The sequence below is a fragment of the Cynocephalus volans genome, chromosome 8 (genome assembly GCF_027409185.1).
Source record: "Cynocephalus volans isolate mCynVol1 chromosome 8, mCynVol1.pri, whole genome shotgun sequence".
NCBI classification, from domain to species: Eukaryota; Metazoa; Chordata; class Mammalia; order Dermoptera; family Cynocephalidae; genus Cynocephalus; species Cynocephalus volans.
In genome coordinates this window covers 819,866-847,729 of record NC_084467.1, presented here as the reverse complement: position 1 = coordinate 847,729, position 27,864 = coordinate 819,866, and the positions used below count along the sequence as shown (strand labels likewise).

The 27,864-nt window shown below is 43.3% G+C and overlaps 1 protein-coding gene and 1 pseudogene across 3 annotated transcripts in view; both read left to right on the top strand.

The window, feature by feature from the left end:
• GNB1 (G protein subunit beta 1) overlaps positions 1-27,864 on the top strand; it is a 77,388-nt gene that overhangs the window by 6,263 nt on the left and 43,261 nt on the right. The gene's annotated exons all lie outside the window — the stretch shown is intronic.
• On the top strand, positions 604-26,469 carry LOC134383355 (small nuclear ribonucleoprotein E-like; annotated as a pseudogene).

Below are 27,864 nucleotides of genomic sequence, written 5' to 3'. Positions count from 1 at the left end.
TCTATGCACTTTCTCCTCCTCCCTGGAACATTCTCCTAGATGTGTGCTTGCACATTTCTCTCCCTCCCTCGATTCATGTCTTTGTTCACATATCCCCTCCTCACAGGGCGTTCTTGGACCTCACTGATCTCCACCATCTCACGCTGCTCTGTCCTCATAGCTCGATGTTACTCTTTCTACTAGTCTAAACTCCACGGAGGCAGGTACTTTGATTCATTGCTGTATCACCGCCTAAAATGGGATGCACAATAGATACTTGTTGAATTGGTGACTTCTGTACATGTGATCATGGAGCTCTGGGGGAGAGGTCTGGATGAAGGCAGGCCTTTGGCTGTTATCAGCATTTAGATGATGATTGAAGTCTTGGAAGCAGTGATCACTTAGAGCAGTGGTTCTCAAAGTATGATCCCTGGACCCCTGGGGGTTCCTGAGACCCTTCCAGGAGTCCATTAGGTCAAAACTATTTTCATAACCATATCAACACATTTTTTGGCTTTTCACTGTGTTGGCAGTTTGCATTGATGGTACAGAAGCAATTGTGGGTAGAACTGTGAAGCTCTGAGCACAACTCAAGGCTGTGGTACCGAATTAGGCATCATAGTCATGGTCATGGTGCTCTTCACCACCATGAACCTGAAGGTGAAAAAAATCTACTTTAATGTCCTCGGTGAAGCAATAAAAATCAATTTTATTGAACCTTAATCCTTGAGTACCCACCTTTTTTACTATTGCGTGGCGTGAATGAGAATGAATGAGAGCATTCATTCTATGATGCATTCAGTCGTCAAGTCGTCTTCTCAGCCCCAGCTTCACCACCCTGTCCAGAGCCCCTTCTCTACACCAGCTTCCCAGCCGATACCCCTGGACCAGAGTCCCCTCCCTTCTCTGAACTTGCTGCAGGCTCAATCACCAAGTGATGGGATTCATCACAATCTTCTTCTGCAGCCCTCAACATCAAAGTGCCAATTCCTCACCAAGGCTGCAGCCTTTTAGTGTCCACTTCTTATCACTTTCGCAGCCCACTGGAATACCAGTCCCTGGATGAGCCACGCTCTCATTCATTCTGTGGGGAATAGGCATAAAGTACACTGAAATGTAGCGGAGTCCAGGACAAGAATGAATGGCTGACAGAGTACAATCACCATTGCGATGTGGGTATTTGGCAGGTGTTTTCTCAAAAGTGAGTGAAGGTGAACCATATACTTCAAGGAAAACAACAGACGTTGGCAGTGATGAAATTTGAGCTTTCAAATAAAAATTAGAATTTTAGAAAACTTGATTCTGCTACCATGAGCTTGACAGCTTCCCAGTATTTAAAGACTTTGCTTTCTAGGTAGGTGGTGATGCTAATGAAATTTTTTAAAAAATGCTATGTAATAAATGTGTCAACATTTAGGAGATCTGCTTAATTCAGTGAACATTTTCTAAATGGCCTGAGTGCGATACTCCAAACTCAGAGATGAATAAAAGATCCATTCAAAGCACAAGAATGAAGTAAAACTGATGAATTTTTATGTAACAGTATGAAAAACTAGTGGAAATAGTTTCAGGTTCTACATTAGAACTGTCCTTTAAGAAACTTTTGAGTTTTGTTTAGTATCAAAGAATATTCACATTCATTTGAAAAGGCTATAGAAATACTCTTCTCTCTTCCAACTGCTTATCTGTGTGAGGCTCAGTTTTCCTCATAGACTTCACCCAAAACCATATACAGTCACATACCACAGAATGACGTTTTTGTCAGCAGTGGACAGTGTGTGTGACTGGTCAGAGCCATAGGCCATACCTTATAGCCTAGGCGTGTGGTAGGCTGTGCCATCTAGGTGTGTGTAAGTATACTCTATCGTTTACACAGCCAGGAAATCGCCACATTTCTCAGAACATACCCTGTCGTTGAATGACGTGTGACTGTATTGCAACGGACTGAGCACAGAAGTGGATGTGAGGATCTAACTCTGAGGCAGGCAATAAATGGATGTGTTAAATGAAAATATGGCTTCTCACCAGATTATTTTACTTAGAAAGTATTTTTTATAAAAATATTTATTGTAACGTGTAATGGGCTTATTATTTTCAAATGATTTAATAACATTTTAAGAACTTCTCAGTTTTAATTTTTTTTTTTTTTTTTTTAAAGGTGACCGGTAAGGGGATCTTAACCCTTGACTTGGTGTTTTTAGCACCACGCTCTCCAAGTGAGCTAAGTGGCCATCCCTATATAGGGATCTGAACCCGTGGCCTTGGTGTTATCAGCACCACACTCTCCCAAGTGAGCCACGGGCCGGCCCTGTCAGTTTTAATTTTTAACAAAGTAAATATCAGTAGAACTAACCCTTATAAACAGAAGCCCCTGGAGTTGTCAGTAGTTGAGAATATAAAGGGGGCCTGAGACCAAGGCATCTGAGCAGTGCTGATTTGGAGAGCTGAGCGGTGGTTAAACAGGCAGGAGCGTATCAGGGGCCTGGCTCAGGGCACCTGCAGGGACCAGAGGTCCTCGGCTGGAGACAGGTGCCCATCCTGATGCCTATCCCGGCCCCATGTGCAATGCTGCGGGATTGTGCCTTTTTGTGGGGAGAAGGAGAACCCAGAGATTAATCAGAGGTGAAGACCCACTGGTGTGGCCTGAGAAGAGGCCTTGGTGCAGAACCTAAGGGACAGCATCGAGGGATGGGCAGAGGAAGAGACACTCATGAAGGAGTGACCAGCGGTGGGAAGAATGTCAGCATGTTGTGTCACAGAGCCCAGGGAGAGAATCTTCTGAGAGTGGAGGGGATGGTTAGGAGGAGCAAACCTGGCCAGGCGTGAAAGACAGATTGATCTTCGGTGCTGGAGATTCCTGAGGGCAGCGGGTAGCAGTGGGTGAGGAGAGGCAGGGGTGAGTAGGGTCTGCGTCTGTGCTGATTTGATTTGATTTGATTTATTTATTTTTTAAATTTTTACTGAGTCAAAATTGATTATACTTATTTTGGGGGTTCAACGTTGAGATATGTTGATCAGATCAATATTACTAGCATATATATTGTTACAAATCATAATTATTCTTTATGCCCGTTGTCTAATCTCTCCCCATCCCCCTCTCCCTCCCCCCTCAAATTACCCTAGATTTTTTTCTCTCCTTCTGAAAGAGTAATGGTTACTCTGTTGACTTGTTGCCTAGATGATCTGTCCAATGCTGAAAGGTGTGATCAGGTGCCCCAATATTATTGTAGAGCAGATGCTTCTTCTGTCACTCTGGAATGGTCTTTGTGGAGAGAGACATCCTCTTTTTCTTTATCTCTGCTGGTAACTCTCCTTGTGTCAGTGCATTCCAGTGGCTGGGGGACCATCTGCATGGTGGTTGTGGCGTCTAGCCACTTTCTTGGCAGCTGTGGTGGTTGTGGTGGGCCACCCACATGGAGGTGATGTTTTTGGCATGTTCCTTGGTGCTGGTGGTGTGTGCCAGGTTGTGGGGGGGGGGTCTGGTCCCTGGCTTCATGCCTTTGGTCCCCAGGCGGGCCCTGAGGCACTGGCGCAATGGGCCTGGTTGTGGGAGTGTGGTCCAGTCTCTGGCTCCATGCCTCATGTCCCTAGGCAGACCCGAGGTGCTGGCGGAGTGTCTGAGCCAGAACTAATTTTTTGTCCTTTACTTACTTCTAAAGTGGGGGAACTTCCTATTGGGACCAGTACTTGAGCTCTGTGGTTTAGCTGAATTGCTGCTTTGCTGCTGCTTTTCTAGGGAAGGCTTTTTGTGCAGCACAGGTTATAATAGTTGACTTTATAGGTACTTCGGCTCTCTAGAGGCTAGGTGCACCTGGGTTGTGTAGTAACTCTGATCTGGGCCTGTGTCTTTTCATCAGATTGCACTCCATGAAATTCTGTATTTCTGGCCAGTCTCCTCTGAGTGGTCCTATGCTGATTGGGATGCAGATCAGCTGTCCTTGCTGTGTCCCAGCATTCCCCTGGTGGGCCCATCTCCCCCACCGCCTGTGCTGCAAACAGTTCCTGTAGGATGGGCCATGCGCCAGTCCCTTTGATGACTCTCCGGCCTCTGAGTGGCTCCATTTTTTCAGTTGTTGTGGCTCCTTGCTCCTGTGTGGGTCCACGAGAACCTTATTAGTGGTCTTGCTGGCCTGGGGGCCACCAAGGCCCTCTTCTCCCCTGCTGCCTCCAAGCAACTCCCCTGTTGCTTCCAAGCAATTCCATCTGGCTTTTGCTGGCTCCTGCTCTGTGTGCTCAGCAGCTCCAGCCTTAAAGCAGCCATGGCATGAAATGGTCAGAACACTTTTTTTCTCTAATTGTGGCTTCTCTGGCCTTCATGCACTCTGCAGGTCACTCCTCCTCTTCCCCTGAGCTCCAGTGGCCCCAGCTTGGCTGTTGTAGCTTTTTTATATAGTTGTAAATTGGTTGATTTGTGGGAAGGACACTGGGGACCGTCTATCCCACCGTCTTGACCCTGTGCTGATTTTAGATGGGAATGGTGAGAGGAAGGAGCCTGTAAAGGGGAAGATGTGGGAGGTCTTTAGTAAAATGTGTATTCAGGGGCTGGCGTGGGGCAGTGGATAAGAGGTACCATCCTGCCCTGGTGAGAGCATCCTCTATCAGGTGGTGGGTGAGAAGGATGCAGACAGGCCATAGGGATTGTTAACGTTTTGGTACTAAAAAGGGTGGTGGAAACGTTTGAGTGGGGAGCAGGATGAGGTGAGAGGATAAACCAGACAGGCATATGGGAAAAGAGGGTTCCAGGAAGGAGGAGAAGCCCTGAGTCAGGGCTGTGCTTGGAATTGTGGTAAGTCCTAGAAAATTCATGTTAATCCCTGCTTGGCATAAATATTATATAGACTATGTTGGAAGACGTACTTTAAGATTTCCCTGTTGAAATAAATTCCTGTACGTTTTGGTCCCACAGTCCAGCTACCTGACATTCCTTGGCAGTAGATGAACTTGCATTTTGCCCTGTTGATGATACCAGTGCTGTTAGCTCATGTTTGCTGGGTGCCCACCATCTGCCAGCCACCATGCTAAGAACTTTATGCTATGACTGAGTGAGCCTCACATCAGCTCTGTGGCAGGCACTGTTAACAGCCCCATTTCACAGACGACTCAGCCGTCAGGGGGATTAGATACTTGGCACTGGTGTCAGTGGAATCCGTGTTTGAACTTGGTCTTGGGTCACTTGCCTCCTTAGCCTGTGCTCTTGGTTATTACATGTGGACCTTCTCGTATGAGCTCTCTCTACTCTTTCATCTCAGAAGGCTTCTGTGTCTGCATCTGCTGTCTCCATGTATTTTTAAAGGGAAGATTCTTCCACTTAAAAACATGTTTACTGATAATTTCATCTTGAGTTTCTTCTTTAGGGGCTTCTTCTGTTCTACCTTCAAACACGGCCAAGACTTATTTATACAACTTAATGCCCAGTTAATCTCAGTATCTTTTCTATCCACCGTTCTTCTCTCTTTAAAATTAAACTCCCCAAACAGGTGGTCTGTTCCACTGTCTCAGTTTCTCCACTGTCTGTCTCTCCTCATTCTTTGGGGATATTTTCCCTATTGTCTCAGTATTTATCTTTGACTTTTGTATTTTAATAATAAAAATGTTTAATATGTTTATTGTAGAAAACTAGGATTATAAAAATGAGGGGAGAATTCATATCCCTATCAGGGAATAACCACATAAGATTGTTACATTTCTTCTAGTCGTTTGTATTGCTCGTGCAAATATGTGTAGAGATTTTTTTCCCAGATTGGGGTCCTACTGTATGTATAGATTTAATTCTGATTCTTCTACTTTGTCATATAGTATGTGTATTTCCAAATGTCATTCATCTTTGGAAATGTGATTAGTAACTACACAGTTATCAGTTGTATTTCTTTTCCTGGTAGTTCTGCCATATCCATGTGCTGGACATCCTGGTTCTTCCAGTTCTTAGACTTCAGATCTCGAGCAAGTTATTTGACACTTCAGCCTCAGTTTTCTCATCTTATAGGGTTGTTGCAAGGATTGCATGAGATGGTGCAGATAAAATGCCGAGCCACATGCTTAGCAGGGCTCAGACTCTTAGCTCCCATTGCCCACTGTGGATGACGTTTGACTCTTCTGCCTGCCTTCTTCATTCCTGAAATGCTTCTCCAAGCTGACCCTTGTGCTTTATTCCTATCCCTCTGGTTGCTTTCTTAGTTAAGGTCTTCAGGGAGTTCTGTTTGACTTTGAAATCTGCTGTGTTAGTTTCCTGTGGCTGCTGTAACAAATTATTACAAACTGGGTGGCTTAAAACAACAAATCTACCCTGTCACAGTCCTGGAGGATAGAAGTCTGATATTAAGTGTTCACGGCCCTGCTCCCTCTGAAGGCTCCAGAGGAGAATCTTTCCCAACTTTGGCTTGAAGCTGCATCATTCCCAATTTGCAGCTCTGTCTTCATGTGACCTTTTCTCTGTGTCATCTCTTTTCTCCTGATACGGACACAGTCATTGGAATAGGGCCGCTTATTCTTTTCCAGGATGACTTCATCTTAACTAATCACACCTGCAAAGACCCTCTTTTGAATAAGGTCTCATCCACAGGTTTCAGGTGGACATGAATTTGAAGGGACATTTGGACACGGTACGGCTATCTAGAGGTTCATCCTTGATCCCATTCTTGTGTTCCTAACTCCCCTGTCTCCCGTGTTTCACCTTCCCTTCCTGGCCAAGCTTTGAAAAAGTCTCAGTTACAGGTTGAAGAAATTAACAAGAGATAATTTAAATAGAAAAGGTGAATGTCTTAGGATTCTGGGTGTTTCATAGAACCGAAGTTTAGGAACAGAGTTGGGCTTTTCGGGTAAGTTATGGAATCAGGGGATGGAAAAACTGCGGGGGGTTCTATCCATCTCATTTCTGTTCTTGTCTGTAAGTGCTGCTTCTTGCAAGGCAAGAAAACTCTCTGAAATGGTCATTTTCCAGTTTTTAGCATATTCTGTCTCTCAGCTTTGAACTCAGTTGACCACAACCATCTTGAAACACTCTCTCAGCTTCTGTGACATCTCAGGCTCCTGGTTATTCTTCTATCTTTTTGTTTGTTCTTAGCTTCCTTCCAAGATTCTTCTCACCTGCCCTGCATGCCTGTGTTGTCTGGAGTTTCTTAGCCTTGAATCCAGAATTTCCTGTGTTCTTAGATGACCATGTCTGTTCCTATCTGTTTTAAATGCTTATTGATAATTTTGATGACTGTCGAAGTTCTGTCTTCATCCCCAACCTCTCTGATCTCCAGACTCATCCATCCACCTACCCACCTAACATCTCCAGTCCTTTTGGTGTTTTCACTGCTGGATCTTTAATCCTTTATCTCTCAGCTTGAGTGTTACCTTCTCAAAGAGGCCTTTTCTGGTCATCTCTGTTGCTCTTGACATCGTCGATTGACTGCAGTTACTGCCTTCATGGCACTTACCGCAAGTTGTGATTAGAGCTGGATCCTGTGTCTTACTCTCCCTAACTAGAGTAGGTTGGAGGCTGAGGGCACACTAGATAGGCTGTTGATGTGGGCTGGGTTAGTTGTACTCGAACCTGACTAACAGCATCCACTGAAAGTGTCCATCAGTCCATCTGTAAGCCCAGGACTGGGGTTACAGGGCTCAGTTCCCAAGTGAGTCTGCAGAGTCAGGTTTGGGGACAGTGGCCTGTGATACCATGCAGTGAGGACTCAAACCTCAGGTAGTTTTCCTGAGAACAAATAGGGTTAGTGGGAAGGTTCGAGATCACTTAAGTGTTAATGGGTTTGGGGGCAGCTACTGCTGCCCCAGAGAGGTGAGAAGGGAAGGGAGGAGAGCTTTCCCAGGGAATTGACAGGATCAGAGCACAGGGAGAATCTCTGTGCCTACTAACATTGATTGACTCGGGAAGGCATTCAAAAAGTGCTTTTGAATCAGTAAGTGACCAGCATGCTCTTTTTCATTTTTTTAAAATATGGGAGCTGACCAGCACACATTTCCTTGTAGTTAAAATGACGTATTCAACAAGGTGCTAAAAGTAGTACGCTTTACCTTATGAATGCTTCCTTCAACTACGAACGAAGAGTTTTAAAGTAGCAGCTCTTCTAGTTTAAGTGTTTGTTCACAGATTAAGATAGTGCTAACTTTAAAAAGTTTCTAAAATCTTTGAGATTGATGTTGTAAGTCCGTGGACAAATGATTCTTTTTAACAGTCAGTGCAGCCTTTTAAGAACTCATCTTCTGGGGCCGGCCCGTGGCTCACTCGGGAGAGTGCGGTGTTGAGAACACCAGGGCCCCGGGTTCGGATCCCATATAGGGATGGCCGGTTAGCTCGCTGGCTGAGCGTGGTGCTGACAACACCAAGTCAAGGGTTAAGATCCCCTTACCGGTCATCTTTTTTTTAAAAAAAAAAAAAAAAAAAAAAGAACTCATCAACTATTGTTTCTATATTGATTTGAAAACTGAACAACATCTAGTTAGATATAGTAACATTTAAAATTCTACCTTTGACTTTTTTTTTAAACACCCCCCCCCCCCCCGCCTGCCATGTTAATTTTTTAAAATGGTATTATATTACAGTGAGTACTTGTTAGGGATAGAAGAGAGAAAATTCACACTTGGGAGTGTTAAATTTAATCATCTCAAGCAAAGAGCTTTTTTACTTTGCTTTTAATTTCTATATTTTATATCCTGACCAATAGAATTTTTTCAGTGATGGAAATGTTTGATCATCTGTGTGGTCCAATTGGCAACCACTAGCCATATGTGGCTGTTGAGCACTTGAAATGTGGCTAGTGTGACTGAGAAACTGACTATCTAGTTTTATTTAATTTTAATAAAATTAAGTTTAAAAAGTCACGTGTAGATAGTAATTACCGTATTGAACAGCACAGTCCTTGCAGAGCATCTGGGTTATTAGAAATTTGCAAGATGTGAAAGTCTCTAGATAAGGTTATGAGTTTGAGAAATTAAAATATATTCAAAACTTACATTTAGCAGCCTTTGCACATCTGAAGTTAGAACCTATATTATGTAAATCTTGGAGTATTTGTCAAACAATCAAAATATATTCTTTAAGTTAAAAAGTAGTTTTTATATAGAGAATTGGAATTTTGCTAGTCAAACTTACTTTTAAATATATTATACTTTTTTTTATATACAGAGTTTAGCAGACACTGTCTTCCCACAGTCTTTGGTGTCCATCCAGTAGCTGGGTTTGAGTGTTTGCCAGGGTCCAGTTGTAGAGATGCTTTATATCTTTTGCTTTTTGTCTGTCATGTTTCTTTTGTGGGAATAGAGGAGTGACATCTTCGTTGGTAATTTTCACAGGAATAGGTAGAGGCTACTGCCAGTGTCCATTCCACTAACTGTCCTTTGGGGACTAGTGACCTAGATCAGAAGTCAGTGAGGAGATAACCAAAAAGAGTGTTCCCACAGCAGCGAATCCTTTCCTTGTGGAAGTGCCAAGCCCCTGGAGGCAGGTCTTCACTCTGTTTTTGCCTCCACTGTGGCTTGTCTGAAGACATCTTTGGTTGTCACAGCTTAGGGTGTGCCACAGAGATGCTGCCCAACAACAAAGGATTTCCTGGAGTGAGATTTCAGCAGTGCCAGAGTTGAGACATGTAGCCTGCAGTTTAAAAAACAAATGGCCACAGCCTCGTATCGGTTATCTGTTGCTGTACAACTACCCCAAAATTTAGTGACCTAAAACAGTATTTGTTTGCCATTCTGTGGATTGTCAGTATGGACAGGTCTCAGCTGGGAGATCTTGTTTCTTCTGCTCTGTGTGGTGTGGGATGTGCTCATTCATGCACGTGCAATCATTTGGCAGGTAGGCTGGGGGCTGTGCTTCCCAGATGGCCTCACCCACATGGGCATTACCCAGGGTGCCTCTGCTCTCCTCTGCCTAGCCTCTCCAACTCCTCTGCCTAGCCTCTCCAGCAGTTTAACTCAGGCATCCTCCTGTAGTGACTGAGTCCTCAGATGGCAGGAGCAGATGTTGACAGGCTTCTTGAGGCTATGTGGGGAAGTCACAGTGTCACCTGTACTGTATTCTCTTTGTCATGCACGTTACGCAAGTAGGGAGATGGACTGTTGTTCTTGATGGGAGGAGCTGCAGAGACTGTGGCCACTTTTTATTCATCACAGTCTTTTCTATAGCATGACCTTGAAATTGCCTGCATTAGGATGTCCAGTTAATATTATAGTACCTGTGGAATGAATTCCAAAAATGAACTCTTTAAAGGCATCAATTTGTTTCAATTTATTTACCACATTTACTTTGAGCAAGACACTCTGCTTGTTGGTGAATTAAGTACTGGGAAATATCTTCTAATCTTTGATTTTCTTGGGGAGGGTGGAGAAGTAGTGAAGAAATGAGTTTCAGACCTCATGGTAGGTGCCATGAGACACTGGGCAGAGAGAGGGCACTTGGCTTAGGGTATGTGGGGAAGGCCTTTCTGAGCAGGTGACACCTGAAGGATGAGAAAGCCAGGTAGGTGAAGAGCCTCGGGGCTTCTGGTGTAGGGAGCAGTTGGGGATATAGGAATAGGCAAACCAAAGTGCTTTTCCCATCCTTTCACTCAGCAGCGTCAACACAGAAGATCGGGTGTGTGGGGTTTTCTCCCACACCAAGCAAGCAGTCAGTTCTGTGCAGACACCACCTGGGTGTCCTCTTAATTCAAATCTGTTTAGACGCTATCTGGAGATAGTGTCAGATCCCACAAGTTAAGGGCTCAGTCCCCAAGACTGCCCCTACTTTAGATGCCAGTCACAAGTCTAGGCCCCTGGAACTTCTGACCAACCAGCTGTAAATCGGGGTTCCCACAACGCCCCCCTCCTCCTCCGGTTTGATTAATTTGCTGGAGTGGCTCATAGAACTCAGGGAAACACATTTACCAGTTAGTTACGAAGTATATGACAAAGGATACAGATGAAGAGACACACGGGGTGAGGTGTGGGGGAGGGGCACGGAGGCACCCCCTCCAGGAACCTCCACCTGGTTGGCTGTCTGGAATCTCTCTAAACCCAGGCCTCTTGGGTTTTCATGGAGGCTTCACTACATAGGCACGGGTGACTCAATCACTGGCAACTGGTGATCAGCTTAACCTGCAACCCCTCTCCCCTCCCTGGAGGTCCCGACCCTCTAAGCCTGCCTTGGTCTGTGCTGTGACCAGCCCCCATCCTGAAGCTATCTAGTAGCTGCCAGTTGTGAACTCATCAGCATACGGAAAGGCATCATTTTGGAGATTCTAAGGATTTTAGGAGTTGTATGCCAGGAAACAGGGATGAAGACCAAACAGATGTTTCACAATATCGCAGCAGTGACTGCAAAGACCCTGAGGTGGAGGGATGCCAGCATTGCTGAAGCTTAGTGCACAAGGAGCAAAGTGAAGGTTGGAGAGGAAGCCGCATCCTCGATTGCATGATTTTATAAGCAGAGGGCTATAGGCGCAGCTTGCTCACACAGTCTCAGTTTATACCAGGTGAGCCCGTGTTCTCTCTGGTTAGTGCCACTCTTCACGTCCGGAAGCGCCCTAGAGTGGATGATGCAGTATGTATGGTTACCACACTATGGAAATGAGCTTGGGTTTTTTCTTTGATGCAGTGGGAGGCCATTGAAAGATTTTAAGCAGGGAGTGACAGTGTGTGAATATTAAAAGATTGTTTGGATTGCTGAATGAAGAATAGATTGTTGGGGACAAAAAACAGAGACTGAGGTCATTTAAAGGAGACTGTTGATGAGAAATGAGGTGGTATGGCAAAGGGTGGGGACTGAGGAAGTGGAAAGAAATGGATGGATTCACATCTAGTTTGCAGGTAGAGTCAACCAGTTTGCTGATAGACAGGACATAGGAGAAAAGGGAAAGGAAGGATTCCAGGATGGTTCCTAAGTGTTTGCTTTGCTAACTTAGAGGACGGTGATGTCGGCCACTAGGATGAGGCCAGATGGGTGGGGCAGGTTTGCTGGCTGTTGAGTGGGGGTCCAGAGCTATGCTTTGAACATCAGAAGTTTGAAGTAGGCACAAGACGACCAAGTGCAAGTGTTGGCTAGTGACCCTGTTAGCATGGAGTTTAGTCTGGAGCTCAGAGTATTTAAATTCCCATGTGTGGTTGCATCACCTATGCACAGGAGATGCTGAGGAGGGCGTGGACACTCAGCCACTAGAGGTTAGATAGAGGAGGCATGGTGAGGAGCAGCTCTTCAGTAAGGAAGGAGGGTGGAGTACCAACTGCATGGGGTGCTGCTGAGGTGAAACGGGGGCTGGAAAAAGGTTTCTTAGGTTTAAGGACTGCAAGTACTAGGTGGTGAGCCCTTTCTGTGACATGGTGGGGTTGAAAGCCAGATTGGAGTGAGTTGAAACACGGGAGATGAGGAAGGGGAGACCCCCGGTGTAGATACAGCTTCAAGAATTTTGCTCTGGAGGGGGCAGGGAAAGGGCTCAGTTGGAGGGTGATGTGGGGAACTGTGGAGAGTTATATTTTTTAAATAGGGAGATTCTAAACCATGCGTTTATTTGGGTGTATTTCAAAAGCTCTGGGCATACAAATCCCCAGGAACTATGTTAGATGAAGATCTTGATTCAGGCAATGGGTGGGACCAAGAGTCGGCTTTTCTGCCACTGGTGCTGCTGGTGCGTGGACCACAGGGTAAGAAGCAAGTTTAATTGATGTTGGTAGGAATAGGCTGGTAGAGGAAGTGGGCGCAGCAGAGAGGAGGTCACAGAAGGCTGCAGTCTTAAGGAGAAACAGGAATTCTAATCTGTGTTTGTGCCCACTGGCCTGGCTCAGCACTGGTGCCAGCCATTGGTATTTAATTAGTGGCCACGTGTATTACTCCGTTTCCATTGTTGACAACAAAATACTTGAAACTAGATGATTTGTAAGAAAATGAAAGTTATTGCTTACAGTTTCAGAGACTAGGAAGTCCAGGGGACACAGCTGGTGAAGATTTTCTTTGGTGGTGACTTCAGCGATGGCAGGGTATCACATTGTGAAAATGGTGGAGCGGAGAGACTAACCTCCTCATTCACTCTCCTTTTCAAGCCATTCAAACCAGGCCCACAATAACCACTTTTGATCCATTCACTACGGAATGGTCCTACAATCTAATCTAATCACCTCCAAGGCCCCACCTTTCAATGACCATAATAGAATTTCCTACCCTCTTAACAGTCACAGTGGGGATTAAGTTTTGGTGGGACATTCAATCCAGGGCACCATATAACCTCTGACATCAGCTGGTTTTGCAGCTTCAAAACATGTTCTAAGCAGTATGCTTCTCTCTCCAATGAGCGGTTTAGCTGTGACATTAAGATGTGATAGATCTTTGTTAACTCTTGTGAGGTTAAACAGCAGTTTGAATTAATATAAATCTTGTTTTATATCTGAGAGATAGGTGGAGCTGATTGGCTCTTGGCAGATGATAATATCATGCTGTTATTTCAGCAACTCTTATATTCATGAAGTGCCTGCTAAGCTCAGAATATTAGGTTTTGGAAGAGACAAAGTGAGATTAGGAAAGCTGGGTTTGATTGGGAAAGGAAAGGATTTGATAAAAACAAGACAAAAGATTGTCTTTGTTTTTGAATCTAAAGACATATAACAAAGCAGTATTCCTTGATAAATTGGTTGTAAGTAGCCTTGAGGTTTTATACATTCTAAGCTATTATAAAATCAGAGACATTCTTGATTGTTACAGTGGGGGTGAAGTTTGAGGGTGGGTCTTCTGGAAGAAGAGGCAGAAAGGAGAAACCAGCTCTGTGATGAATAACTATGATAAGACAAGTAAGTTTCTCTACTTCCTCCTCCTCATTTTTTCCTGCTTCTTACTATGTGCCTGAGATTGTTGAGATTCACTGGGGGAAGGAAGCAGGGACAATAAGAAAAGCTCCAGCTTGTTTTGCACCTGTGCATCTGTGCTGCTCTTTCCTGTGACCTAATCGCACCGTACAGACACCAGGTGGAGGCTGAGATCCGTGCCTGTAATTAAGCTCTTCAGCCTGAATATTTAGCTGAAATCAACTTTGTCATCTTGTAATGAAATTCTGTCCAAAGTGTTATTGCAGAAGTCAGTAATTCAAGTCAAGTGTTTTAGGTAATGAGTGGCCAGATAAGATAAAGGAGCAGTGGACTGACCAGAGCCCTGGGTCTTTATGAGTTTCCTTTTTTATAAATAACTTATTCTTTTTAGAAATTTACTTTAGTTATTTTGAGTTCTTAGGGGGAGTAAATATTTGAGGAGTCTGTTCTCAAAAAGAAAGATGAAGGGGAACGTGTCCTAAAGGTGTCCTATTAGATATTTTTTATAAAAGTACCATAGGTAAGACTACAGAGTAATGTAAATCCTGATCTATAAATTAATGGTAATTTCGCTCATGATTAGTGTAACATTTTAAATCAGTTGGGAATGGACGGTTTGTGATATAAAAATGGTGTTGAATCAACTGGCAATCCACTTAGAGAAAATAAAGTTGATAACTCTGCATCCCACAACACACAGATTCTGGGTGGATTTAAGATTTAAATGTAAAAATTAAAACATGAACGTATTAGGAAAAATTTAATGCAGGTATTTTATAATCTCTGAGGGTGGAGTGTGTAGGGAAAGGGTTTCTTACCGTGATAATAGTAAGGCTGTAAGGCATAAAAAGATTATCTGTTTAAATATTCAGTCTTGTGTACACCAAAAAGCACCTGTTTGGGGACCTTTGAACTATAGTTCAAAGGCAAACAAATTGGGGGAGATGTTAGGCATGTTTAAGATAAAGGGTTAATATCGTTAGTATAAAAGTAGCATTTCCAGGGCTGGCTGGATAGCTCAGTTGGTTAGAATGCAGCCTTATAACACCAAAGTCACAGGTTTGGATCCCCAAACCAGCCAGCCCCTCCCCCTCATAAATAAATTACATACATACATACATTTCCAAAACAAATTGTTTTAGCAAGTCTGTTTTTAGGAATTTATCTAAAGGAAACAAGAGAATACTTATTACAATATTATAAAAGCAAAATACTGGCCAGCAAAAAAAAAAAAAGGCAAAATATTAAAAAACAGTCTCTGCTAGAAACTCCCAGCTAGAATTTTTGGTATAAAAGCGAAAAATTGTCAGTAGTCACTAGAATGTAAGTTCCATGAGGGCAGAGAGCTTTGTCTGTCTTATTCCCTGATATGCACTCATAGTGCCTGGTACATAGTAGGTCTCAATAAATATTTGTGGAACGAATGCCTGGATGAATCTAAATGCCTATCGGTAGGTTCAGTTAAGATACACTCATAGAAAAGAATACTATGTAGTTATTTAAAAAAAAAAATTAGTGTGGCCCTTCTTTATTGGCATGAAGAGATGACCACAATGTAGTAAGAAAGTGGGAGCAGGGAGGAAGGATAGTATCATTTGATTCCTTTGTGAAAAAGTATGCACCTGGATATCAAAGTCTGAAAGAAATATACACCCCTCTAAAACAGGTGTTATCTCAAGGGGTTAATTGGGAGCAAGGAAAATGCTGTATTAAGATGCTGTTTTCTCTATAATTTTTGGAAAATTCACCAAGATCATGATAATTAGAAAAAAGGAGATATTTTCATTTTGGAAGAACTATAAAAGTGAATTATGTATCTTTGGAATTATTAGGAGCTCTCAAAGTTAACATGACTGAAATGTACATGTTATAGAAAATTCATAGTTTTAGTTTAAATTTGCCTTTAAAGTAGAAGGTTTTTATCAGTGTTGTACTCTGCTCCTTCGTAGCTTGTTATAAGTCATGTTTTTTCTGCATCCTCTCTGGTTTTTGTGTAAAAATCGTTGCTGTTAGTGTTGACCTAACTGCAATCTGGTGGTTTTTAATAACAGCACTTTCCAGTAATGTTAGATAGTAACACGCTTCAGTAACTCTGTACAAGGAAAACCGGCAGAACAGAAGGCTAAGAGAAATTTAGTTCGTCAGACTAACTGTAGCAGATGAGAACGTCAAGTCAAGTCGCGTGACGGAGAAACACACCAGCAGCTGTAAGGGAACGCTTAAGATGGGGAGAGCAAAAGGTGCTGGGAAGTTGTCAGCTAAAGTGTAACCTCTTAGTTAACATACAAATTGCAGGGTAGAATTCTACTTGAAAGTATGAATTTTGGGGGGTAGAAATCTTTTGTATGCTAGATTTTTCAAAGTTGTTTGACAAGATTACATAGTTCTCAGAGACTCAGAAATTCATTTCCTGGGTACAGGAGTGTCAGGTTGATGTGATGGGTGGACATGCTCTTCATGGCACAGAGGCCACTCTGAAGTTATTCCACAGCAGGGAGACCATGAACAGAATGGTAAGCGAGAGAGAATAACTCGTGATGATACTGGAGGAGGCCAATTGTTGATTCTGAGACTGTTAAGATTTACAGGATGGGAGTTACTGTGGCCCATGAAGCTTTCAAGATAATAATTGTGGCTATTTATGGATCCCCTACTGTGCGCTGGTCACTATACCATAAGCCAGAGGCTGGCAGACTATATGGCCTGTTGTCTCTTTGCATGGCCCACAAGCTAAGAATGGTTTTTAAGTTTTTAAATGAAAAATAAGAATAATATTTTGTGACTTGAGAAGTATATATGAAATTCAGGTTTCCGGTATTCATAGATGAAGTGTTACTGAAGTGCCGCCAGGCTCATTTATTTATGTGTCGCCTGTGGACCAATGGCTGCTTTTGCACTGCAGCAGCAGAGTTGAGTAGATGCCTGCAATGGCCAAAAAAAACATTCTCTGTATGGGCCTTTACAGAATAATATGTCCATCCCTGCAGTAAGGTGGTGTCCTTTGACCTCTCACCAGCAGAGGAAACAGACTTGGGTGTGTTAAACAGTTTACCTGATATCACAGAATTAGGACCCAAACCCACCTTTCTGATCTCAAATCCTCTGGGGTTTTTTGGGTTTTTTTTTTTTTTTTTTTTTGTCATTTTTTTGTGACAGGCCGCACCGCGCTCAGCCAGTGAGTGCACCGGCCATTCTTATATAGGATCCAAAGCAGCAGCAGGAGCACTGCTGCGCTCCCAGCGCCACACTCGGGAGAGTGCGCCACGGGGTCGGCCCAAATCCTCTGTTTTTTAATCACTGTGCAGCACCACCTCCTACAGAAAAATTGTTCATTGTCTCATTTTCCTTTAAAAATTTCTGTTGTCAATGATAGTTGGGTATTCTGTACTTAAGAAATACAGATAGGTGTTCTAAATTTTTCCCGTTTAAATCTCCTTTGGAATCTTATTGTGATATCTGAAATTTGGGTGTTCACTTACTAGAATTAGCCTGAAAGGAGAATTCCTCTGTAGTAATTGTGCTGAAGAGGATCTAAAAATGGTCTGCTTGAGGATGAGGAGTAAGTCCTATGGTGTTTTTTTGTTTGTTTGTTTTGTTTTGTTTTTTAAAGTTCTCTTGTAGTTAACAGGATAACAATGTGTGGAAGATGTTGGGACTTAATCACTGTGGAGTAGCTACAAAAAAGGCATTTAGGTCTCATAAGTAGGCATTTCAGTAAAGGTCTTTGTTAAGTCTATAAAATGTCTGTACTGTTTGTTCCAGGAAGCCAGAGTCTGTCCCCAGTCCCTCTTCCAGTGTAGCAGTTGCTTGGGTGGAAACGCTTTTCCGAATTGGTCCAGTGCTTTCATTGGGGGTGAGGTTCCAAAATCAGGCAAGTTACCTTGAACGTTACTTGAGTTGGCTGCACATTGTTGCACAGCTTACACGGCTGGATACCTGTCACTTATGCCCTCTGTCTCTCTGTGGCCCTCACTGCTTCTGTTCCAGCCAGCACCACCCCACAGCCTGCCCGTTAAAACCACCACCACTCATTTGGTTGGTTGGAAACCTGCAGCCCATTCACAGACTCCTGTTGGCTGAAGAGAGTAACTGAGTTCTCAGGACATTTGGCAGTGTCTAGACCTTTGTGGTTGTCAGAACTTGGGGGTGGGGGGAGGGTTCTACTGGTGCTGGTACATAGGAGCCAGGGATGCCCCACCACCAGCAGTGCCTGGGGCTGAGCACCATGCTCCCAGGGTTAGGACATGGCTAGAGGCTGAGGGGCTCCCCAGCAAGGTTTGGTTCTCCCCTTTTGTGTGTGTAGTGGTCGTTTGTGTGGAGTTAGAATTCCACTGTGGTTACCATTCTGCTGCATTCCCTCCCCTGAGGTATCTCTAGACGTTTCCAAGGGGTGATTTCTGTGTACTCCACTGAGCTCTCCTTCCTTTTTTCATCTTTTTGCTGGGCTTATTAGATCTAATTTCATAAAAATGAAGTACTTTATGCCATTGGGTAGTGAACTTAGGAAACTGAGAATGTGGCTCACACAATGTAAGAATTTAGTGGGTGGCCACTTCTCATTTGGACTGTTGAATTGGTCTCTTCATTGGCTGCCATCCTCCCAAGCCTCTGGACACTTGCATGGGGAGCACTCTACTCTCAACCAAAGAGCCAGCCCCTGTGGCGGAGATCCTCCTCCTTGCCTGAAGGGGCAGCTTGGGGGGTGCTGCACTCTGGGGTGGGGGGAGAAGAAGGGGTCCATCAGTTGCTGAGTGGCTCTTCATCCTCCAACTCAGTGTATGTAGGACTGCTGGTTGCTCTCCTAATGCACACATTTTTGTTTTAAAACAAATGTGAATATGTTATGAAAGAGGATGAAAAGTTTGCATGAATTTTTCCCCTTTACTACTAAAGACTTCAGTATGTATTTTTTGTGTGTATTTTCTTGAGAACATAGATCTATTTTTATATAATCATAGTTTAGTTTTCAAAATCAGCAAATTTCATACTGATCCTGAGCTATTTTCTAATCCACATTCTGTTAATTGTCTCATAATGCCTTTTACAGCTGTTTCTGCAGGTCCAGGATCCCATCAGTTCAGGAGCACATGCTACATTTAGAGGTTGTCTGTTCTCCTTTCAGCTGGAACAGCTAGCTAGCTTTTCTTCGTTCATCTTCCTCGCCCATGGCATCTGAAGGATCACAGGCCAGTTATCCTCTCTTGGCTCCATTGTGGTTATATTCACGTTTTGCATTTTGGGCAGAAATATATCCTGGGGCTTTTCTGATGAGTGTTCCCATGTTGTCTGCACTGCTTGGAGAGTCCATTTCAAACCTCTTTTTGGGCCTCGGCACCAGCTCTCTGTTTCAGCCACACGGAGCTGCTGGATTGGAGCTTCCTTCAGGGTCACTTCCAGCCCTGTGTCTACTCTCCTTCCCAGCCCTCCCTTCCCTCACTAAGTATCTGAAGTCTTGGGGGTGCAACCGTCTTCAAGGCTGCCTTGCAAATCCTACTTTCCATGGGCACTGCCTTTCAGTAAGCAGTTCCTGAGTTCCTGCTGTGTTTTGTTCTGGGACACAAAGGCGAGAAAGTCAGTTCCTATTCTTAACGAATATATAATGTATTGTACAGTTTTACAGCCCACACCTAAAGAAGGTCAGAGAGATGGGGAAGGCTTTTTGGATGCAGTTGGAGCTAAGCCAAGAGTCATGGATGAGAAGGTTTTGCCTTCCTGTCCCTCTATCCCCCTCTCCACACTTTCCCTTCTTCCCTTTTTCCTCTCCCTCAGTTTGCCCTCTTCCCTCTTTCTTTGTGTTTTCTTCCCTCCCCCACCCCTACTGTGGTTAGTCCTTGTTGACCCGTTATCTCTCTAGGCCCAGATTTGAGTCTTCATGCAAAGGTTCCCAAATTCACAGCACCTTTGGTGTCAGGATTTTCATAGTGCTCTTAGGCCAAAATAAATACCTCATATTCCCTTCATTGAGTTGTTAAGTCCAAACAACTTAAGTATTTATGTCCTACGAACTTAGGATATTTGAAAAAATATACAAAATTGAAGGAAACTTTATTTTATTTACCATTATTAACCAATGGACTGTACTTCTCAAACTTTACCCCCTTGGTTTGAACCTTTGGGCGCCACACCCCTGGTTTCCTGTTCATGTTGCTTTTTGTGCACTGCTTGCTGTTTTATCAAAGCAATCACCGCACACCCAGTTTTGTTGGGATGTGATGTCCTCGGGAAGGGTGTGTTAGCGCCATCTGCTGTTGGAGCCATGAGCCATCTTGCACCAGAAGCTCTCTTGGTGTCCAGCATATGCAGGTTTTTTGTGTGCTGTGCTTTCCTCACTTTGTAATACCTTCTGGGGTCCTGTGAACTCGCAGCGGTGTCCTGGGCATCTCGTCCCAAAACCTGGGAACTGAGGTTTTAGGGACTCACACTCTGTGCCTGAACTAGTTACTGTGGTCTGTGGGCGGTATGTTCCCCCAAAAAGGGGACCCTCCCAGTGGAGGTACGTGGACGAGATGGTAACAGGGATTTTTCCCTTTCTAGGAACCAAAGTTAAGTCATTGCAGTCCTGTCTGTCACCAGAGGGGAGACAGAAGTACATGCAGGAAAAAGCCATGGATAGCGACCACAAATGGGCCTCCCCAGTGTTCATAATGTTGGCATCTCTAAAAAAGTGGAATTTACCATCTAAAAAAAGTAGTTAAAAACAGACTTTTAGAAGACACTCTATAGTTTTGGTGAACTGAAAACATAAATGATTTGTCAAAATGGCAAGTGATTCTCTTTAGATGCTCTGTGATTCTGGCCATGGCCTTTTCTCCTAGTTTTGGCACAGTAAGTGGATAAGACAGTGGTGATATTCATGAATGCTTTTAAAGAAAAAAAATATTAAAGAGATTTGCAGTTTATTTTTTAAGGCCACTTGTATCTATTGACCATTCATGTGTTTTGGGGAACTGAGTTATTGCTCGCTTTATGTATTTTGGATCCATGCTTTAAGACTTACCCTTTGCAACTAGTTAAATGGTGCCAGAGTGACAAGATAAATGCTTACGTCATTTAGAGAAGGTTGTTATGAAATTAAAAACGGCAGTCATTGTTTGACCCCCCGTCATTGTCCCTGTGGCAGGGGCAGCCCCCCAAGGACTTACTGCATCCTCTCTGTGCCACAGTGGGCTGGCCATCTGGCACGAAGGCAGCATGTGTGTGAACTGCACACAGGACTCCTTCTAGAAAGAAACAGACATAGCTGACATTTGATGGTAGTTATGACCTAGAAGTGTAGGCTGTGTTGGACCATGGACAAGATGACAATGGTTGGTTAACAGGGTGATAGAAGGCTAGAGAAAGTGCACCCAGAAAAACAGAAATGTCTTCAGGAACCAGTCCAGATTGGGTTCTGGTTCCTTTTACCATTTTCTCACTTCCGGTTCCATTTCCCCTATGGCCTAGCTGTGCTGCTTGTCCTCAGAACCTGTAGGATTTCTCTCCCTGCCTCCCCATGAGAGCATTGACCAGTTAAACTTTAGAGGGAATGGGGCATTAGGAGTAATTTTAATTTTTCATTTCTAGAATTAACCGTTTCATAAAAGATGTTGTTAACATAAAAAAGTTTTTTTAAGGTTTTTCACTGGTAAACAGGATTTTGAGACAGATAATTAGACAATGAGTTTAGTTACCTAGTGAAGATATATGAAGGGATTAAAATCAGAATATGCTGTTCGTGTACCCTGGCTTTCTTGAATGTCCTTACTGTGTTACTGTTTTCTAGATACATCCCTCAGAAGGTTCCACAGCATATGAGCCTCTTTCCTGTTCTTTCTGAATTAGTGCTATTCTTGGTTTTAAAAGAAAAATCAATTGTTGTCAGAATTTATATTCTCATTTATCCCAATGCCTCACCAAACTGTTGATTACTAAATTAGGTAAGATTGGGTGGGGGGAAATGTTTATTAAAGAAAAAAAGTCCATAGTTAAACACATATCTGGGAAGTGCTTTATACCTGCCACAGACACTGAGGGTGGGGTGAGTAGGGCAAGGGTCTTGCCCTGAGCACTGAGCTTCCCCAGTTGCTGCTCTTCCCAGTTGCTGCTCTCCCCGTCGCCCCAGGTCAGCATTTTTACCTCACTGTCTTAGGTCAGCAAGGCCACGTTGTCCAGTTTTGTGGAAACTGTTGCCCCCTGCCCCCCACAATAGCCAAGCAAGCGAACCTCAGGTTGCTCTCTTCACCCAGGGTGCCTCTGAGTATACTCATTATTCCTATCATGGGGTTGTATTTGTTTCACTGCTTTTTAAATCATTCGTTATTAATGAGTGACTTGGATAGAATTTTGGTTATTATAGCCTGGTTTTCTTATATTCAGTAAGCTTCTTGGCGAATTCCTGTGACTAATGGTTCTTTCATGAAGGAATTTTATCTTACTTGGATATTTGCTTGCTTAAAGCTTAATTAGGAAGGAAAGTCTGGGACTAAAAGGAATTGTAAATATTCTCCTCAAATGGGTTTTTGTAGTGGTTTTTTGTAGTGAGTGCATCTGTGCTGTGTTTCAGCCTCTTTATTGTAGCCTCCCCGGCCCCCCACCCCCTTTCTGTGACAGAGCTGTTTTGTACAACAGGGTTTACATTAAGAAAGGGATAGCAGTAGGCCTAAACATTCCAGGAATTGCGACAGTAAAAGTCAGTTTGCCTCTCACATCCAGGGATAGAAGTGGCAGGATTTGTCAGTGTTTATAAAAGGCAGAAATCTTGACTTTTCTTGACTAGTAGGAACAAGTCCAAGTCTCAAGGACTTTTCACCTGCCCATGCCTTTCCTTGGGACTCCACTTAGATGTCATCACATCAGAGTGGCCTTCTGGGTACCTTTTACAGAAGACCTCCCATCCACCTATTTAACTTTCTCACTCCAGTTTTACTTTTCCTTAGCAATGGACAGCACCTGACATACCAGGATTAAAGATATACTACTTGCTTTTTGCCTTCCTGAACTAGAAAGTAAGCTTCCATAGCAGCAAGAACTGTATCTTGTTTCCTGTGGAACCCCTGTGCTCCAGTGCCTGGCACATGATAGTTGTAAAGTGAATGAATGAAGGCTCATAAACACCAACCCAGATGCTGAGGCCATTTTGTTGTTAAGTGTTTCATCAACAATTTAAACTTAGTACTGTTAATATAGTATGTTTATATATGTGCTCAGTCTCCAATAATATCTGTGCTTAGTTCACTGTGCCTGGCACAAGGACAGGATAACAAAATGCTTTTCTCACAATGACCACGTAATAAATATACACATCAGCTGAGCTCCACGGAGCACTGTGTAATTCTAAATAGCTGAAGTCAGAGTTTCTATTATTCCTGTTCCTCCCAGTACACATTCTAAATCACAGATTATTTAGAATAGGCATTATAAAAATACTTCCAACTCAGAGTACCTTCTTTGTTTTGCAGTTTTTTGTTTTTTGTTTTTTAAGTTTCCTTTATTTATTTATTTATTTATTTATTTTTGTTTTGCAGTTTTTATAGGAAATAAGGTACTCATGTCTTCAGCCGCTGTGTTTTGAAAGTATGTCCGTTTTCTTGACTGTGGGGGGGTGGGATATTTTACTTTTCAAAATAGTCTCTGATTCTTCAGGGCAAAAATATGTTCATGTCTCTAGGATTTGTGTTTAAGAGTTAGTCAGGGTCTTGGTCCAAATCTGGCAGAGAGCACCAAAGTCACCCAGGGTATTTGTGTACATCTCTTTGGCCCTCCCTAGACTTACTGAATCAGACTCTTTGGGGAGGAGTACCTGGAAATGCAGGTGGTAAAGGCTTTAAATTAGGCTAGGCTAAAAAGTTTGACTTTTTTGTGTAGGAGTATTTGAAGACTTTTGAGCGGGGGAGTCACATGTCAGAGCTGTCCTTCAGAAAGATAAATTAGGCAGTGATGTTTAAGATGGATTGAAGAGGAAAAGAGGTGGGTAGGAAAGCAAATTAGTAGTAGGCTGGGCAAAGACAGTGAGCTGGAAGGAGGCCAGGGCGGGGGGGGGGGGGCATGGAGTGAATAGGTGGGAGGAGGAGAGTGGGTTTGGAAAGGGAGGGCATGCACAGTTTTGTTTTAGACAGGTAGAAACATAATAGGGGACTGAGCCCTTCAAGTGCAGGCGTTCATGTTTTCTAGGAATTGGTTGGAGTGGAAATAGCAAGGAGTGGATCGTTGCCATGGTAGAGAACCACAAAATGATGTCCCCTAAGCCAGAGGGAGGATCAAGGAGAAGGACGTGATTGGGTGGGCAGATGTTGCCAAGATAGGTTAAGAGAACAGGATCTGTCCTTGCTCTTGTCTGGGTGGGGGCTGTAGAGTGGGCAGTTGGAGACAAAGTATTCAAGTTTGGAAGACAAGACGGGATAGGGGCTTGGGAGTGCTCATAGAAACCATTGGTGTGGCTGTATAAAATGAGGAGATGCTGTGTTTATTAACAGGCATCTAGGAAATGGGTGCTTGGTGCTGGTGTAGATACAGATATACAGATGAGTGATTTGATTGCAGGAAACAAGCCAACTGAAGTTCTAGATTAAGCAAAAAATAAAAATAAATTAATTGTAAGGACTGGAATGTAGAGGGGCCTGGGAAGGGACAGGAACAAGGAAATAGCTAGCTGGAAGGAAGGGAGAGAGCATGCTCTCTGCGCATCTGCACTGCTTGTCTTTCTGCTGCTTAGTCTGGCTTGTGGAGGGCAGCCAGCCAGAGCCGTCAGCTCCTGTTACGCTTCCAGACATGGATAGCCTGCCTACGTGTGGTCTTAATTTCCACACTATTGGGGGATAGAGTTTGTTTGGTCTGGCTTGAGTCGGGTACCTACCCCTGGTCTGGTGAGCTGTGGTAGGGGAGATAGGTTGTGTGGTGCGAACATGCTGCCAGGGGCTGATGGAGCATTGTAAGACTGGAACTTGGAGGAGGAGCAGTGGGGGAAACTCCAGAAAACATGGTCTGTAAGCTGAACAGACAGACCCTTCCCATGCCCCACCTTCAAACAAGTGTCCAGAGCAGCGATTAAGGCAAGACACAGTCCTGCATATAGCCTAGTGGGAAAGAAAAGTAGAAATGGATCCAGAGAATAGGAGGAAGGGCAGTTAATTGGGGGAGGGAGGGGAAGTTAGGAAGGTTTAGTGAAGAGGCATCTAAATTTAAGCTGTGTCTAAAAATGCTCAACTTCACTCAGCATCCGGGAAATGCAAATCAAAACTACACTGAGATACCATCTCACCCCAGTTAGGATGGCTAAAATCCAAAAGACTGAACGATAAATGCTGGCGAGGTTGCGGAGAAAAAGGAACTCTCATACATTGTTGGTGGGACTGCAAAATGGTGCAGCCTCTATGGAAAATGGTATGGAGGTTCCTCAAACAATTGCAGATAGGTCTACCATATGACCCAGCTATCCCACTGCTGGGAATATACCCAGACGAATGGAAATCATCAAGTCGAAGGTATACCTGTTCCCCAATGTTCATTGCAGCACTCTTTACAATAGCCAAGAGTTGGAACCAGCCCAAATGTCCATCATCAGATGAGTGGATACAGAAAATGTGGTACATCTACACAATGGAATACTACTCAGCTATAAAAACGAATGAAGTACTGCCATTTGCAACGACATGGATGGACCTTGAGAGAATTATATTAAGTGAAACAAGTCAGGCACAGAAAGAGAAATACCACGTGTTCTCACTTATTGGTGGGAGCTAAAAATACACACACACACACACACACACACACACACACACACACACACACACACACACACACACACACACACACACACACACACAGAGAGCCGGGGGGCGGGGAGAAGACATAACAACTACAATTCCTTGAAGTTGACACGACAAGCAAACAGAAAGGACATTGTTGGGTGGGAGGGGGGAGAGGGAGGAGGGAGGGGGGTTTCGGTAATGGTCCACAATAATCAACCACATCGTATATTGACAAAATAAAATTTAAATAAATAAATAAATAAAAACACAAGACCGAAAATAAATAAATAGAAATAAAATAAAAATAAAAATAAATAAATAAGTTTAAGCTTTGTCTGGATGGTTAAGTGATATTCCCTGGCACGGGGAAGAGAGGGCAAAGAACATTCTGAACAAAGGGGCAAATGTGAATTGTTGTGTCTGGTTTTTTGTTGTTGTTGTTGTTTTAATATGCACACAGATTCATTGTTTTAAAATGCAAGTAAATATAGCATAGAGTCAGCCACTGGGCCCAGGAGTCAGATTGCTATGTGTAATCCCAACTGCTCCCTACTGTTTGAGGAACTTCTTTTCTGTAATCTTACAGAATTACAGTCACAAACAGTGATGATAGTAGTACATGCCTCATTCGGTTTCTAAGGGATTAAATCAGATAATGCATATAAAGTACTTAGCACCATAGCATCTGGCAGTGAGATTCCACTATATCATACCGTGGCCAGGACCAAAAAATGCAGAAGGTACGGTACCGCCCATCAACCTCATCTTCAGATACCTGCAGCAGGGATCCCTGACTCAGGTGTGTCTCTATGAGCAAGTGAATGTGCGGATGGAGGACTGTATCATTAGTTTTGATGAGTATATGAACCTTGTATTAGATGATGCAGAAGAGATTCATTCTAAAATAAAGTCAAGAAAACAACTGGGTCGGATCATGTTAGAAGGAGAAAATATTACTCTGCTACAAAGTGTCCAACTAGAAATGAGAAATGACAAATGAAGTGAAAATTGTTGAGAAGGCAATACAGTTTGCTTTTTGGGGTGTCCTTTTTTGGGAATGTAGTTCTAAAACATTTGTTACTATCATTTTGATCACCCTTATGTTATTATCAGATGACAATAAATGTTGTGAGATCGTTATTAAAAATAAATAAATAAAAATAATTTAAACTATATCTCTTTTTCAGCCATACTTTTAAAATCTACTTTGGTGGCTTAGAATATATCTGTTTAGCTATCCCTAACATTTCAAATGGGCGTGCTAAGGAGGCTTACTTGTTAGATTGTTGTGAGACTTAACCGAATGATATGTTAATTGCTTAGATCCGTGCCTTACACAGAGCTGAGCACTGCCTGGGTCAGACCTTGTTAGTACGAGTACTGTGTCAGTGTGCATTAACCACCAGACCATGGAATTGGAGCAAGGAGCCCCAGTAAGGACCAGAAAAGGAAAGAGAAGGAACTCATCTGTTGTCTGCATTTCTTGAGTCCTAGATGTGGCATCTTCCTCATTTTTTCCCCTTTGGGGACAAAACAGTTAGCCAAGCTCCAGTTAATCCCTGTATTTTCAGCCCCCAGGAGCCTAAACTGCATCTCACCTTTCCACTTTACCTTTTGCCACTCGTAGATAGTAGCATTGTGAAACATAGAATGTAGGTTTTGGTTTTATTAAGTCCCCAGTTTCCCAATTTTCTTTAAGGGTTGTGTTACTGGTTAGGGTCACATTACTGTGGGGCCAGTAGTCTTGTCTTTAGCTCTGGGTTCTGTGGGCCAGGCAGTCAGAAAAAGAGCCCGCATTTAGGTCAGAAATGAGTCCAGACAGCTTTCCATGTGAATCCAGGCTGAGGTGGTTTGAGAGCGCCATCTGCATCCTTATTCTGACCATAGTAACCATGGCCACGTGAGCTGGAGAGTAAGGAAGTGTGTGCACAGTTGACTGCATGTTTTCTTATTCTAAAAGAATAAGGCACTTTAACTTTGTTTCATGACTTGAGCCACAAGGTAATCTACACAATCAAAACAGAGAGAACTGTGATGTATTTTTCTGGCTAGTTTTTTTGTTTTTTGTTTTTTGGTTTTTGTTTTTTGTTTTTTGAACTGCCAGTCTGTTGGTACAGAAAGTACGTGGAAGGATTTATATTTAGAGATTGGGATAATTGTGATGTGACAATTAGATTAAACAGGGAGTTCTCACCTGGAGCTGACATTGTCACCCCACCCCCGGGACATCTGGTGGTGGTCATAGCTGGGGAAGGGGGTTCTACTGGCATCTAGAGGGTAGAAGTGAGGGTGCTGCTGAATATCCTACAGCAGACCGATTCCCCCACAGAGAAGGGTCCCATCCGAAATGTCAGTTGTGCTTAGGTCAAGACCCCTGCTTTGAAATTTGACAATT